Below are 13,439 nucleotides of genomic sequence, written 5' to 3'. Positions count from 1 at the left end.
CTGGGGCAGGGTCCTACCTGAGAGTCTGATTGTTTTGTAAGCACATTTTTTTTTCTTCTTTATTTCTCAGAGAGGATCCCTCCAATGGGTCCACTCCCCAACCGAACCTGCCTTTTATTTGCTCTAATTTCTGTGACTCTAAGTAGCCAAGTGCCTCTGAGCAACCAGTAGGATGGGGACCCTTTCTCCTCTGGCTTCATGTCACCCCGGGGATCCCTTTCACCTCTAAAAGTGGAGCCAGCAGGCCCAAAGTGGAGTATGACCTAGGTGCCTCTCAGGAACGAGCCCATTATTCATTAACAAGCCTGGTTATTTTATGGGCCCATTAACTCCGGAGGCCACGGAGGGGAAATTCCAACCTTGTGAGAGTCTCCCTCTCCCCCTCCTCACCTCTCGCTTCCCCCCACTGTAGTTTGGGTCCCTGCCACTGTTTAAATTTAAGCCGATTTGCTATCCCAGCATCTGCAGTTTGATTATTTGACTATTGCCTGGCTCTCCGTCAAACCACTGGGGAGCCCACTAGCCGGTGATTAAATCTGGGCCATGATTATAATGGTTTTATTTTAGCGGGGCCTCTGTTTATGGGCCCACTGGTATTAGAGTGCAGTGTTATTGTAATGAGGTATTAGCCTCATAGAAATAATCATGTGAAGCAAGTGGGCCGAGAGACGCCAGACAAATGGAGCCAATTATTTGGCCAATACATCTCTCCGGTGCTTCGCTTTGTTGTGAAATAGAGAGTGTGTGGGAAGAGAGGCAGGGAGACAGGCTGGTCCCTGGCCGATATCGCGTATCGGGCGTGACCCGGGCACTTTCTCATGTCATGCATTTTGTTCTGAAGTGATCTGATAATGATCTGATAATTATGAGTACACCTGTATTTACAGGGGAGGCACAGAGAAGTGAAGCAAATTGCCATTAGCCACACAGCAAGCCAATGGAAGTAGTAGCTGCCGGCCATCTGTTTGACTTCAAGTGCTCTTTTCTTACTTTAAACTGATGGAAAGGATGCACGTAGACAAGCACCTCCAATTCCTATAGGTCTTTTTTTTTTTTTTTGGCAGATAGTCTGGATATTAGAACTGTTCTCTGGTTGATGCTGCTCAATGGGAGAAAGTCCAGAGAGGCAAGAATTCAGGTGATGTCATTTATAGGAAGAATTAGTAAGTCTGTTTTGGAGGTAACTTTAAGTTTGTGATTATCTTAGTCCCTTTCTGTTGCTATAACCCACCACCTGAGGCTGGATGGTTTGTTAAGGAAAGAGGTTGATTTAGGTTCATGGTTCTAGAAGCTGGGAAGTCCAAGAGTATGGTACTAGCATCCTGTAAGCTTGCTGAAGAACCCCGACCTGCTTCAACTGATGGAGGAAAGTGCATTGGCTAGTGAAAGAGGGCGGCCTTGTTCTAGAGCAACTTAAATGGGTGTGCAGTAACTGATTCGCAAGACTGAGAGCTCCCTCGCTCCTGAGAGACAGCAGGGATCCACAGGAATGGAGCCGTCTGGCCCAGACACCTCCCACCTGGCCCTGGCTCCTGAACGGAGAGAGACGCACTCAATCCACAGCAGTGAGTTCACTTTCTGACTTCTTAGCACCACACAGCCTCAGGAGAGGGATCGTCTGCTCTCCTGGGGACAGGGTCTAATTCCGGCTTTGCACCCACTTGTTCGTTTCCCTTAGACGAGGCCCTGTCCTCCGTGCTCAGGTCCCTGCCAGCCTTCCCAACATTATCACCTGCCAGTTTCCGTCTAGCTCAGACTGCTTAGCTACACAGAATGCAAGTAGTTTATTTGGAAATGGATCCCAGGGAATGCAAAAGAGGGGGACATGAGACAAGGAGGGAAGAAAGCCACAGCCTCCTGGGGAACCAGAGCTTCATGCTGCACAGGACTCCGGGACCCAGGGTAGACCAGGGATCCCACCCCAAAGGCAAAGTGACTGTCTTTCTGTGACTTTGGAGAAAGCACTCAGAGTTTCAAGTTTGGGTAGTTGGATGACTGGGCTGGTGACCAGTCAAGTGCCAAAGGGACATAGGACTGTCACCGGTGATAGTCTGATACAGTGAGAAAAAATGAGCCACAGTTTTTGTTTGTTTGTTTGTTTTTGGTACCAAGGATTGAACTCGGGAGCACTCAACCACTGAGCCACATCCCAGCCCAACTTCGTATTTTATTTAGAGACAGGGTCTCACTGAGTTGTTTAGAGCCTCACTTTTGCTGAGGCTGGCTTTGAACTCTCGATCCTCCTGACTCAGCCTCCTGAACCATTGGGATTACAGGTGTGTGCCAACGTGTTCAGTTAAGCCACAGTTTGCTTAAGCCACTGGAATTGGGTTTTTGCAGCCTGAGGGATTCTCATATCTCAACTTCCTTCAGCCCAATGGACATGTCACACTTTTCTTTCACTAGGTGGGGACCCTTGTTATACCGCAGCCTCTGCCTGGTGTTCCCTCCCCTCCCACGCCCCCCCTTCAGCCTTCAGTGCTGGGCACTTTCTGAGAGCGGCCTGATCTGACCAATCAAATGTGGCCTCCCCTCTCCTCTTCTAACCCAGGTTTGCCCAAAACCAGATAAAACAATCTCTTGTTTTAAATGATTAGATTCCACAAGCATTCAATGACCCCACTGAAAGCTTCAAAATACTCTCAGTTTCCATGTGGGCTCATGTTAAAGCAAAATAAGTAGGAGGCCATTAGCCTGAGTGTGTCTCCTTACTCTGTTCCTATTTAATAAACTGCAGCCTAATTTAGTAGGCCAACACGTCAGAACCAAGTTTAGGGGCATGCTTTGTGTACCGTATATCTGGATTTCAGTCAATCCCAAATAGCAAAGCTTCAGCCAATCACAGGCAGCCAACTAATCAGACCCCCAAAGACAAATGCTTCACTGTGACCAAGTTATTTCTGGACTTTATTTCCATGTTCCACTGGCTATAAAATCGGACTGCCCACACCGTGGAGACAGCTGTCTGTACCTCTTCTGATTCTGAATGCTGCCCAATTCATGCATCATTCTTTGAATAAACAAACTCTGTCTAATTTATTTTAACTATAAGTTTTTCTTTTCACATAGGCTATTGCGTAAAACGTAGAATTACTTTAACAACTTCCAAGCTTAAAACAATTTTGCTTTCTCTCTAAGCAGCGTGAGCTAGATGGAAAGTGGCAGGTGGCTTATTTGCATACCCATGATTTCTTTGGGTCAGGAATTTGGAAGGGGTTCAGCTGGTCAATTCTGGTTTGCGGTCTCTCTGTGGTTGCACCCAGAGAGTAGCTGGAATTGGAATGTGAAGGGCTGACGCAGCTAAGGCTCAGCTGGGCATCTCTCTCTTTCTTAATATAGTCTCAGGGCACCTGATGAGCGTGGGCTTCCTCCAACAGGGAAGTCTCAGGGCACCTGATATGGAGGTATAGGTAACTGGAGTGAGTGTCCTACTGGGCAAGGGAGCATCTGCATTTCCTTTAGGGACTCACCTTAGGAGTCAGGGAGTACCACTCCTGTATATTCCACCAGTTGAAATAGCTATCAGAGTGCACCCACATTCAAGGAAAGAAATTGATGCTACCTCTTGGTGGGTAGTTGCAAGATTCGAGAAAAGCACCTGAGATAGAAGGTATGTGATATGATCTGCCTCCTGTGGGTTGGCATATATGGGCTGAGGGGACCAAGAAGGAAGGCAGAAGGCTTTATTAGTAAGCTGGTCTTATAATTTAAACAGTGGGAAAGCAGCTGAGAGGCTGCTCTGTGTTATTTTGAGGGTAGGAATCACTAGGAAATGATAATCAGGAAATGAGGAGAGAGCAGAAAGTGGAGATCCCTGTGGGTGTCTGGGTGGCTGGTGGGTTATTCACTGAGTTAGAGAAGGTAGGAGGAAGAGCCAGAGGCAGGAATGAGTCTGTTGCTGGGTTTGGTTTTGGACATCTGGGTTGGCTTCACATTGATGGATGCATGAAAATTCTTCCAAGCGTAGGACAGAGCAACGTGCAACAGACTGGGAAGCCTACGTCCAGCTCTGCAGCACCTCTGCCTGGGGATGTGCTGGGTGCTCAGAGAGCCGGGGCAGCAGGAGGACTGAGTTGTAGGGCAGGTGGATACACCCGAGCGAGGCGGTGGACACCTGCCACCCAGGGCAGTGTTTGCCAAGCTCACCTGATTGCCAGTCGACTGGAGCACTTGTTAGACAGGAGAACTCCCAGGCCCCACCCTGAATGTACCAGATCAGAATCTTCAAGGGAGGGGCAGCAGAATCCCTGTTTTTAATAAATGCCTCAGGTGAGTCTGGCGATCAGGTAAGTTTGGCAGACACTGAGGAAGCCATGATGAGACTCTGTGGGAGCCTCGTTCCCATACGCAGAAGGTGAGAGGCACCTTCCCCCCGCTGTGCTCTGAACTGTCCTCCTGGATCAAGAGCCCTGCGCTGGAGTTGAACACACCTGCATGTGACTTTGGGCTCTGCTGCTTCGTTCTACGTTGTCATGGGAATGTGCACCCTCTCTCAGGCTCAGTTTTACTCTGTAAAATGGGGATAATGAGCCCCATGATGGAGCTGCTGCGTGATTACATGGGTGCATTTCAAAACCAGTTCTCCCCGTAACAACCGACTGCCCAACATTTCATTTCAATTCTGACACAATCAATTGGAATCAGCCTCCGATTTCACAATGAAAGGGCAAGGTCCCCAGTGAGATTGCCGTTACCTCAGATATCAGCTGCAGTGAGGTCTCTGGGCCACCTGTACCTCTGTCTAACTTGGTTACAAATTCAGGGGCACCCCCATCCCTCCCCGGACCAGGTTAGATAATTCATGAGCGTAACTCACAGAACTCTGAAAGCACTGCTCTTATGATCACCATTTTATAAGGATGCAAATGAGCAGCCAGGTGCATTGGTACATGGCACCAGGTCTGGAAGGGTCCCCAGCCCAGAAGCCTCTGCCCCGTGGAGTCAGGACGCATGTTCACAACCAGGAAGCTCCTCCAGCCTCACTGTTCAAAGCTTTTATAGAGGTGTCAATAGAGAGGCATGATGGAGTCAGTCACTGGCCTGGGACTGGCCTCCATCCCCTACCTCTTTCCACTCTGCACAGGTCCGGGGAAAGGGTGATGGAAGTTCCAGCCCTCTGGTCACTCACATCACGTGATTGGTTTTTCTGGTGACTAACATCCATCTTGGAGCTATCAAGCAAATTGCCAGCAACCCTCATTAGCATACAAAAGCATGCCCATCCCTTCAGAAATGGGAAATTCCAAAAGTTTTTTTTAAAGTTCTGCGCCAGGAACTTGATACAATGGTGTCCATATCTCTTTGTATCTATCTTATTGTATCACAACGAGCTAATAATGTAAAATGCTTAGCACAGTACCTAGTATTTGGCAAGAGTTCAATAAATAGTGAGTGTGGTAATAAATAAATAAAATAATAACAGTAATAATAGCAGTAACAGTAGTACTAAGGCAGGAGTGAGTTGTTGGCTCTGCAGCGTACATGGCACACGGATTTGGGATCCATGTACTTAACAGGTTTGAAACACGGTGCTGGACCCCTGCTGGAAGTGCCTGACGTCCAGCATCCAGGGGCTTCAGGTGAGGGCTGAGCGTGGTCCCAGGACTCTGTCTTCAGGCTTTGGTGTGCACCAGCAGAACTGGTGGAGCTTGTTAAAAATGGATTCCTGGGTCCATCAGATAATCTGAGGGGCAGGGCCGGGATGAGCATGGCGCACCTGTACGTTATTTTCTTTTACTAGTTGTCCCGATGGTGGAGAACCACTGCCCCCAGCTTCTATAGAGAGTCGTGTGTCTGAGCGGGGAGAGAAGGCTGGGGAAACCCGACCAGGATGGCGCAGACGCTCTTGGTCTCCTACTCTCACGTGCTTGCTACTGGGGCAGCAGTTGGTCTTAGGTAATGGCTGACTGTGCTGGTTCTGGAAAGGCTGGGAAGGGTTGGGTGTGACCAGGGCTGAGTGGTGGTTAGTGAAAGCCAGTCAAGGTGCTCTGGTTTCTCTTGCCACCATCCGGTTTGGGTGTGACCAGGTTGGCATGGAAACATGAGGGGAGGCCTGGAGGGTTGGGGATGGCTGTCCTCGTTGACTACATTAAAAATGTAGGAAGGAGTCCCTCCCTCTTCTTCCTCTAGTTCTGTAGTTGACAGATGATGCTTGGAGGTGCAATGACCATCTTGGGAACACAAAAGGAGTCGGCAAATCACATGGGTCAGCACCATGGAAGCCGCCAAAACAGGGTCCTTGAAGAGTGTGGAACTAAAGATTGGTTCTGCCTTGAGTTCTCCTCTCCAGGACCTCTTAGTGCACATCATGGAGTTACTAATGGGATGTTTATTAAATTTTTGATGAAGGTCCTAGACCTTAGTCTTATAGACACCTCTCTTCTCTCCCCAACATCATTTATAAGGAAGTACTAGGTCAGGGCTTCTCAAACTTGGCACTGTTGACACTTTGGACTAGATATTCTTCGTTAGGACTGTCTTTGTCTGTTTTGTGCTACTGTAACAGAATACCACAGACTGGGTAATTCAAAAAGAAAATAAATGTCCTTTTCTCAGTTCTGGAGGCCCGGAAGTCCAATATTAAAGTGCTGGCACCGGAAGGGGCCTTCTAGGTACATCATTCTATGGAAGAAGGCAGAAGAGCAAAGAGAGGGAGAGCATAATAGGGGCTGAAAAATCCACTCTCAAGATAGTAAACCCATTTCTGAGATAACAACATGAATCCATTCGTGCGGCAGAGTCCTTGTGACCTAACCGCCTCTTCAATGTTCCATCTCTGAATGCTGTTGCATTAGGGATTCGGTCTTCAGCACTCGAATTAAAGCCTTAGCAGCTACCTGTGCATCGAAAAGTATTTAGCAGTGTCGTTGCTCCACCTCTGCCCTAGAGGGACCAGAAACTACCTGAGCCAGGTGGGAGCGAGGGATAGGAGGATACCCCCAAGCTCCCTCTGCCCCGGAGGCTCCCTGGCTAGACTGTGGCTTGAACTGGGAGGAGGAACCAAGGTATGAGGAGGAAGCCTCAACTTGGATGGGACTTGAATATTAGACTGGGCTGGATCTTCATTACCCCTCCCAAAAAGAAACAATTACTACGTAACAGTAATCAGTAAAGCTAGGAGCTTTTAGCTATGCACAGTCAGCCTAGATGTTCTGCAAAGGGGCAAAGAGTAGACATTTTAGGCTACGGGGGTCCTAGGTCTTTTGTTGCACGAACTAAAATTCTACCATTGTAACATGCACCACCGGCAATGTGGAAATGGACCCGTGTGGCTGTGGTCCAATGCAGGCATCTGGTCACATCTGTCTTACGGACTACTGTTTGCCCAGTCCTAACCTAGGGCTGCATGCTGTGGAGTGGGGAGCAGCAAGCTGTTCGGAAAGTGTCTCCTGCTGAGCACCCTGTGAATCCAACAGGTTGGATGAGTCAGTTACATAAATGTGTCTCAGGTCCTTATTGCTGAAACCACACTTCTGTTATTTGTGGCTAAGTCAGAAGAGCAACAGGGGACCTACTAGTGTGATTGTCATACTGTCCATTGACTGAATATTTTACTTAACCGTGATTATTTAGATGTGAGGAGGAACTCAGTGTTCATGGAATTCAGTCCTCTCTCTTTTTTTTTTTTTTACATAGTTAACACATAACAGGAAGTTCACTATCCTACATTTTTTAGGGGTGCTGTTCAGGCGTGTTAAGTGCAGTTTATACAATTATCATGAAACACATCTCCAGGACCTTCCCATCTCGCATGACGGAAGCTCTACCTATTAAACAATGCTCCCTATTTCTCCCCTCCCCAGCCCACGGCAACCACCGTTCTACTTTTTTCCCCCATGAGTTTGTTCTAGGTGCCTCACATAAGTGGGATACATAATATTTGCCATTTTGTGGCTGACTTATTTCCGTAGCATGATTTACTCAAGGTTTATCCATTATGTGGCAATGACAGGATTCCCCTCCTTTTTAAAGCTGAATGCTATTCCATTGCATGCACAAACCACTTTTTATGTATCTAGTTACCTGTCCATGGACATTGGATTCCATCTACCTTTGGGCTGTGAACACGAGTATGATAAAAATCTCATCAAGAGTCTGCTTTCAATTGTTCTGCATACATACCCAGGAGTGGATTTGCTGGATTGTAGGGCAGTTCTAATTTTTGATGTTTTGAGGAACTTTGGTACTGTTTCCATAACAGTTTTACAAATCCCATGAACGGTGCTATTTTATTTTTTTGTTTGATTCTTTTGAAAGGAAATATGGGTGTTTATTTTTATGACTGGAAAGCATTCATTTTCCTTCCCCCTCTCCGACTTCCTTTGACCTAACTAACACGAGGTCATTCTGCAGGTCAAGATTTCCTTGACTCCTGCAGAGTAAACTGGCTGTCCCTCCACACGGTCCCCTGTACCCTGCACAACTTTCTTTCTGTAACCCTCTCCAAGCTTCAGTTAACGGATCCCACCTGTGTCCCCAGCACCAATGCTGTGGGGCTGAGCTAGGCTTCGCCCCTCCCCTGCTGGTTTTATGGCCCAGTGGGGGCACATGGTGATGCTTACTAAGTGAATGCTTCCTGGTGGAATGGATGGCCCCCTCACCCTTCCCGCCCCTTCCGTCAATCTGGGGTCTGTTGTTAGGTGGCCTATCGGAGAAAAGGGCAGGGATGATGACTCTGTGGATGGGAAAAGCGGGTGAGGAATTCTGTGCAAATGAACCACATTCAGCAACAGCAAATTCACCGAATTCTTCAGAAGCCTGTGACAATCTGGCAGACACAAAGGAGTCTTGTGAGTGGGTGTCGAATGACGAATGTGACCATGGATGGACATTTTTTTAGGAGTCGGGTAAGGGGTGAGGACTTGCTATGTCCTCTTGGACAAGAGAGTAGAGTGTCTTCCAATTTTTAAGTGTCTCCTTTTCTATAAAAGGCCCAGTTGATGGTTCGGGAGGGTTTTGCCTCTTGGAAAGGCAAATTCTGCTGTGTTGCCATCCATGAGGGACCTTCTCTGGAATGGCGTGGTGTCTCACGGGGAAGCCAGGGAGCAGTTCTACTGCACACAGCACGTACTCAGGGGTGACGGTGAAGACTGGGGCCTGGGTCTCCTTTTTCCAATGCATTTTTATTTTGAGGTAGTTCTAGATCTATAGAAGAGTTTCCAGAATCATTCAAAGAATTCCTCAAATAGCCTTCCCCTAGATTTCCCAAAGGCTGGTGTTCTACCATGCCTACTTGATCATTTTCTCTGTATATTCATCTAATCATCTGCACGGCTTGAGGAAGGTGATGTGCCTTTACATCTAAATACTTCAGTGTATTTTCCCCCAAGAATCAAGGACATTCTCTTACATTGATCGATTTATGTTGATACAATATGCTTTTCTTTATTTTTTATTTTTTGGTACTGAGGATTGAACCCAGGGGCATTCAGCCACTGAGCGACATCCCCAGCCCTATTTTGTATTTTATTTAGAGACAGCATCTCACTGAGTTCCTCAGCACCTCGCTTTTGCTGAGGCTGGCTTTGAGCTCACAATCCTCCGCCTCAGCATCTTGAGTTGCTGGGATTACAGGTGTAATACGCTTTTCTGACCCATAGATATTTTTAAAAAAATTTCCAATTAATTTAATAAACAAGTTAGAGAAACACTTTACAGGTTCTGTGTCCAATCCTATAACATGTTGAATATAGTCATTAAATCTTTACTTTCTTTCAATATGGAACTGTCCCTAAGCTTTATCTTTGACATTTTTTCAAGAGTATAGGCTAGCTATTTTTTTTTTAAGAATGACTCTCAAATTGGGTTTACCTGGTATTTTCTTACACAGATGCATGTACCTTCACATCAGGGACACATTCTGAGAAACACAAGGTTAGGTGATCAGGTCATTGTGTGAATGTCATTGAGAGCCATCACACAGACACCATGGTACAGGCTAACACACACCAAGGCTACCCAGAAGTTGAACTTTATTTACTTTATTCAGACTTTTTGGTGAGAAACAAAGACACAAACACCTGCATTAGCCTACCCCCAAAGGGCCAGGATCACCTGTGTCCCACCTCTACATCTTGGGCCGTGGTTTTCAGGGGCCATGATACAACGGAGCTATTGCCTCTTATGGTCACAGTGTCTTCTTTTGGAATCCCTCCTGGAGGACCCACCTGGGACCATTTTATAGTTAATTTTTTTAATAAGCATAAGTACACACTGAAGTCACGATAAAAATGACGGTAAGTGCATACACCAAGAACAGAGTTGTCGTAATTGTCAAGTGTGATGTGCTGTATGTAATGCACTTGCTGGACTTTCACACGATAGCCCATGCACACAGGCGTCACCACCAACACGTGAGAAGTGTGATGTACCATGGCGTTAGGGCTCTCGGATGTCACCAGGTGATGGGGCTGTTTCAGCTCCATTGAAATCTATGGTACCCACCGTCAGTATGTTGTTGGCCCAAAGAAACTTTGTTATATGGTGTATGCATGACTCAGATTTGCCTTTTTGGCAGGAAAATAGAAAGACTGATGTCACATAATAAAGATGATTTTTCTATTTGTTCTTTTTAGATACGCATGACAGTAGAGTGTACTTTGGCATATTATATAAACGTGGAGTATAACTTATTCTAACTAGGATCTTATTCTTGTGGTTGCACATGATTCGGGGTCACCCTGGTCATGTATTCAAATACAAGGATAGGAAAGTTGTGACCAATTAATTCTACTATTCTTCCTATTTCCCTCCCCTCCCCTTCTCTTTGTTCCCCTTTGTCTAATCCAATTGATTTCTGTTCTTCTCTCCCCATCCTCCCTGTTGTGGGTTAGCATCCACATGTCAGAGAGAACATTTGGCCTTTTTTTTTGATTGGCTTATTTCACTTAGCATAATAGTCTCCAGTTCCATCCACTGGCCAGCAAATGCCATAATTCCATTCTTCTTTATAGCTGAGTAATATTCCATTGTATGTACCACATTTTCTTTATCCATTCATCTGTTGGTTGGGCATCTAGGTTGGTTCCATAGCTTGGCTATTGTGAATTGAACTGCCATAAACATTGATGTGGCTGCATCACTGTAGCAGGCTAATTTTAAGTCTTTTGGGTATAAACCAAGGAATGGATCAAATGGTAGTTCCATTTGAAGGATAAAAATGGTTTTTAAAAAGATGGTTGTTTTGAGAATGTTTGGGAGCTTCATAGAGTGGCCACGAGCCCAGGCTTTAGGATCACTTAGTAGATATGTAATTTAGGGGAATGATCTTGAGAGAATCTTTTCACCTCTCTGATACTGGTTTCCTAGTCTGTAAGGTAAGGAGTGGTAGTGCCTTACTATCCCCAGAGGTTCCCAATGTGGTCCTTCCATGTGGTGGCTCATTTTATGGCTTGGATGTGGGGTGTCCCCCCAAAGCTCATGTGTGAGACATGCAAGAGGGTTTAGAGGAGGAATGACTGGGTTATGGGAGTCTTAATCCAAACAATAAATTAATCCCCTAAAGGGATTAACTGAGTGATAACTGAAGGCAGGTGGGGTGTGGCTGGAGGAGGTGGGTGTTGGGGATGCGGCTTTGGGGTATATATTTTTTATCTGGCAAGTGGATTCTGTCTCTCTGCTTTCTGATCACCATGTGAGCTGCTTCCCTCTGCCACGCTCTTCCGTCACTGATGTCCTGCCTCACCGCAAGCCCTGAGGAATGGAGCTGTCTGTTTATGGACTGGGACCTCTGAAAGCATGAGCCCTCAAATAAATATTTCCTCCTCTTGTTCTGGTCGGGTCTTTTAGTCCCAGCAGTGAAAAAGCTAACTAAAACACAGGACGATCTTATAACAGGAGGTAATTTAAACATGCTGTTTTCTTCCCTTTTCAGATAAAGCAACTGAAGCCCAGAGAGGCTAAACAACTTGCCCAGAGTCACACAGCTGGTGTGTGGTAGGATTGGGATTCCAACCCAGTGATGCTGCCTGTTTAATCACCACAGGGGATCCACTCCTCAAGTCTTAGAAGATTGTTTGTGAGGAATGCAGAAGAATATGTAGGGCAAACAGTTAATTCAGTGCCAGGCACACAGTAAACTCTAAATGTTCATTGTTCGTATCTTCCTTTACTCATTAGTTTCTCACGTCATAAATGATTTGATCAAGAAGATGTTTCCACTTGATACTGAAGCAATCGAGAATGCAAGACTATCCCCAGACCAGCTGATGTTTACGAGGTCCCTGGGACTCCCGAGCAGTGATGTCAACCTTGGGCTGTGTCAAGGGGCGAGGGAGGGGACCGCAGCTCAGCATCTGCCCTTGGCCATCGGGTGGCTCTGAGGCAGTCACCGATGGCCAATGCCCGGCGGAGGCTTGACACGTGGAGGGAAGCCTGGAGATCTGAATTGGCCATTTGTATGGGGCTTTGGAGGCTTTGGTGGAGCCTTAACATCTCCATGGTCTTTTTCTCAGACTTTCATTTAAAGGGTGTTTGTATTTTATAAGCCCCGGGGAAAGCGGAGGAGAACCCGGGCCAGGAGCACCGATGCTTTGGGATTAGAGGGTCTAAAGTCGGGGAGGGTGGAGGAGGTAATTTGGAAGGAGATGCGTTCATCTAATTTTGATAGGAATGGCCACCGCCCCATAATCCCTTCCCTGTTTGCCTGGATGGACGGAGAGATGTCAGGTGGACTCTGCATTCCTTGTCTGCAGGGCAGCATGATGAACCAGGCTTCATGGACAGGATTCAGGGAGTCCGTGAACCCCGTGGATTGAATATTCAGCCTCGTGAGTGAACGTGTGTGTGTTTACAGGTATCTTCCTAAGGATAGATTCTCAGTTTTTATCAAACCCTGAAAACATTCTGTCACTTAAGATGGAAAAAGGATCAGGAAGTCAGGGAGAGGAGATGACAAGAGGGTCAGGGAGAGGAGATGACAGGGGAGAGACACCAAGTGAGAGAGAATATCATTTCACAACAGTTATACAAGATGTTGCTAGGAAACCATTCATTGGCTTTGTGAATTATAAACATTTTCTTCTTAATCCAAAATAAATAGCTGTTATATCAGTCTCATCATGAGAATACAGCTGTTTGTGTGTTGGGAAGAAGGGTTGGGTGTTTGTGTGTGTGTGTGTGTGTGTAGGGATGGGAGGGACGGGAGGCAAGGGTCAGGGTGGGTGGAGGCCTGCTGTCCTGCGAATGCAGAGATTAGGAATTTGGCTTCTTCTCGTCCTTAGGAAGGAGCACAAACGTGCCTGCCGCCAGCCCTCGGTAGGGGCTCTGTGATTATGATCCTGGGCACCAAAGATGGTGCCCCAAGGTCACAGAACCTGTTCTTAGTTAACCAATAGAGACTTGGGGATTTCTGTTCTTCTTCAAACTTACAAACTTCACAAAGGTTTCATGTCCCCTGAAAGAAAAAATATGAAAGTGACATAAGCCACTTAGCTAGGTGA

General features: G+C 46.6%; 1 long non-coding RNA gene across 1 annotated transcript; it reads left to right on the top strand.

Annotated features, from left to right (window-relative positions):
* The first annotated feature begins 3,327 nt into the window (after nucleotides 1–3,327).
* LOC124083139 (uncharacterized) lies at nucleotides 3,328–13,056 on the top strand. The gene is made up of 2 exons (XR_006848645.2): nucleotides 3,328–3,610; nucleotides 11,873–13,056. It is a non-coding gene; the product is annotated as an uncharacterized LOC124083139 (long non-coding RNA).
* The last annotated feature ends 383 nt before the right edge of the window (nucleotides 13,057–13,439 follow it).

This window comes from Marmota monax, unplaced genomic scaffold (genome assembly GCF_021218885.2).
Source record: "Marmota monax isolate L192 unplaced genomic scaffold, Marmota_monax_Labrador192_F-V1.1 WCK01_AAM20220418_F8-fsc00051, whole genome shotgun sequence".
In the NCBI taxonomy this organism is placed as follows: Eukaryota; Metazoa; Chordata; class Mammalia; order Rodentia; family Sciuridae; genus Marmota; species Marmota monax.
The sequence above is the reverse complement of the archived record's forward strand: the minus strand, read 5'-3'. Positions and strand labels throughout refer to the sequence as shown.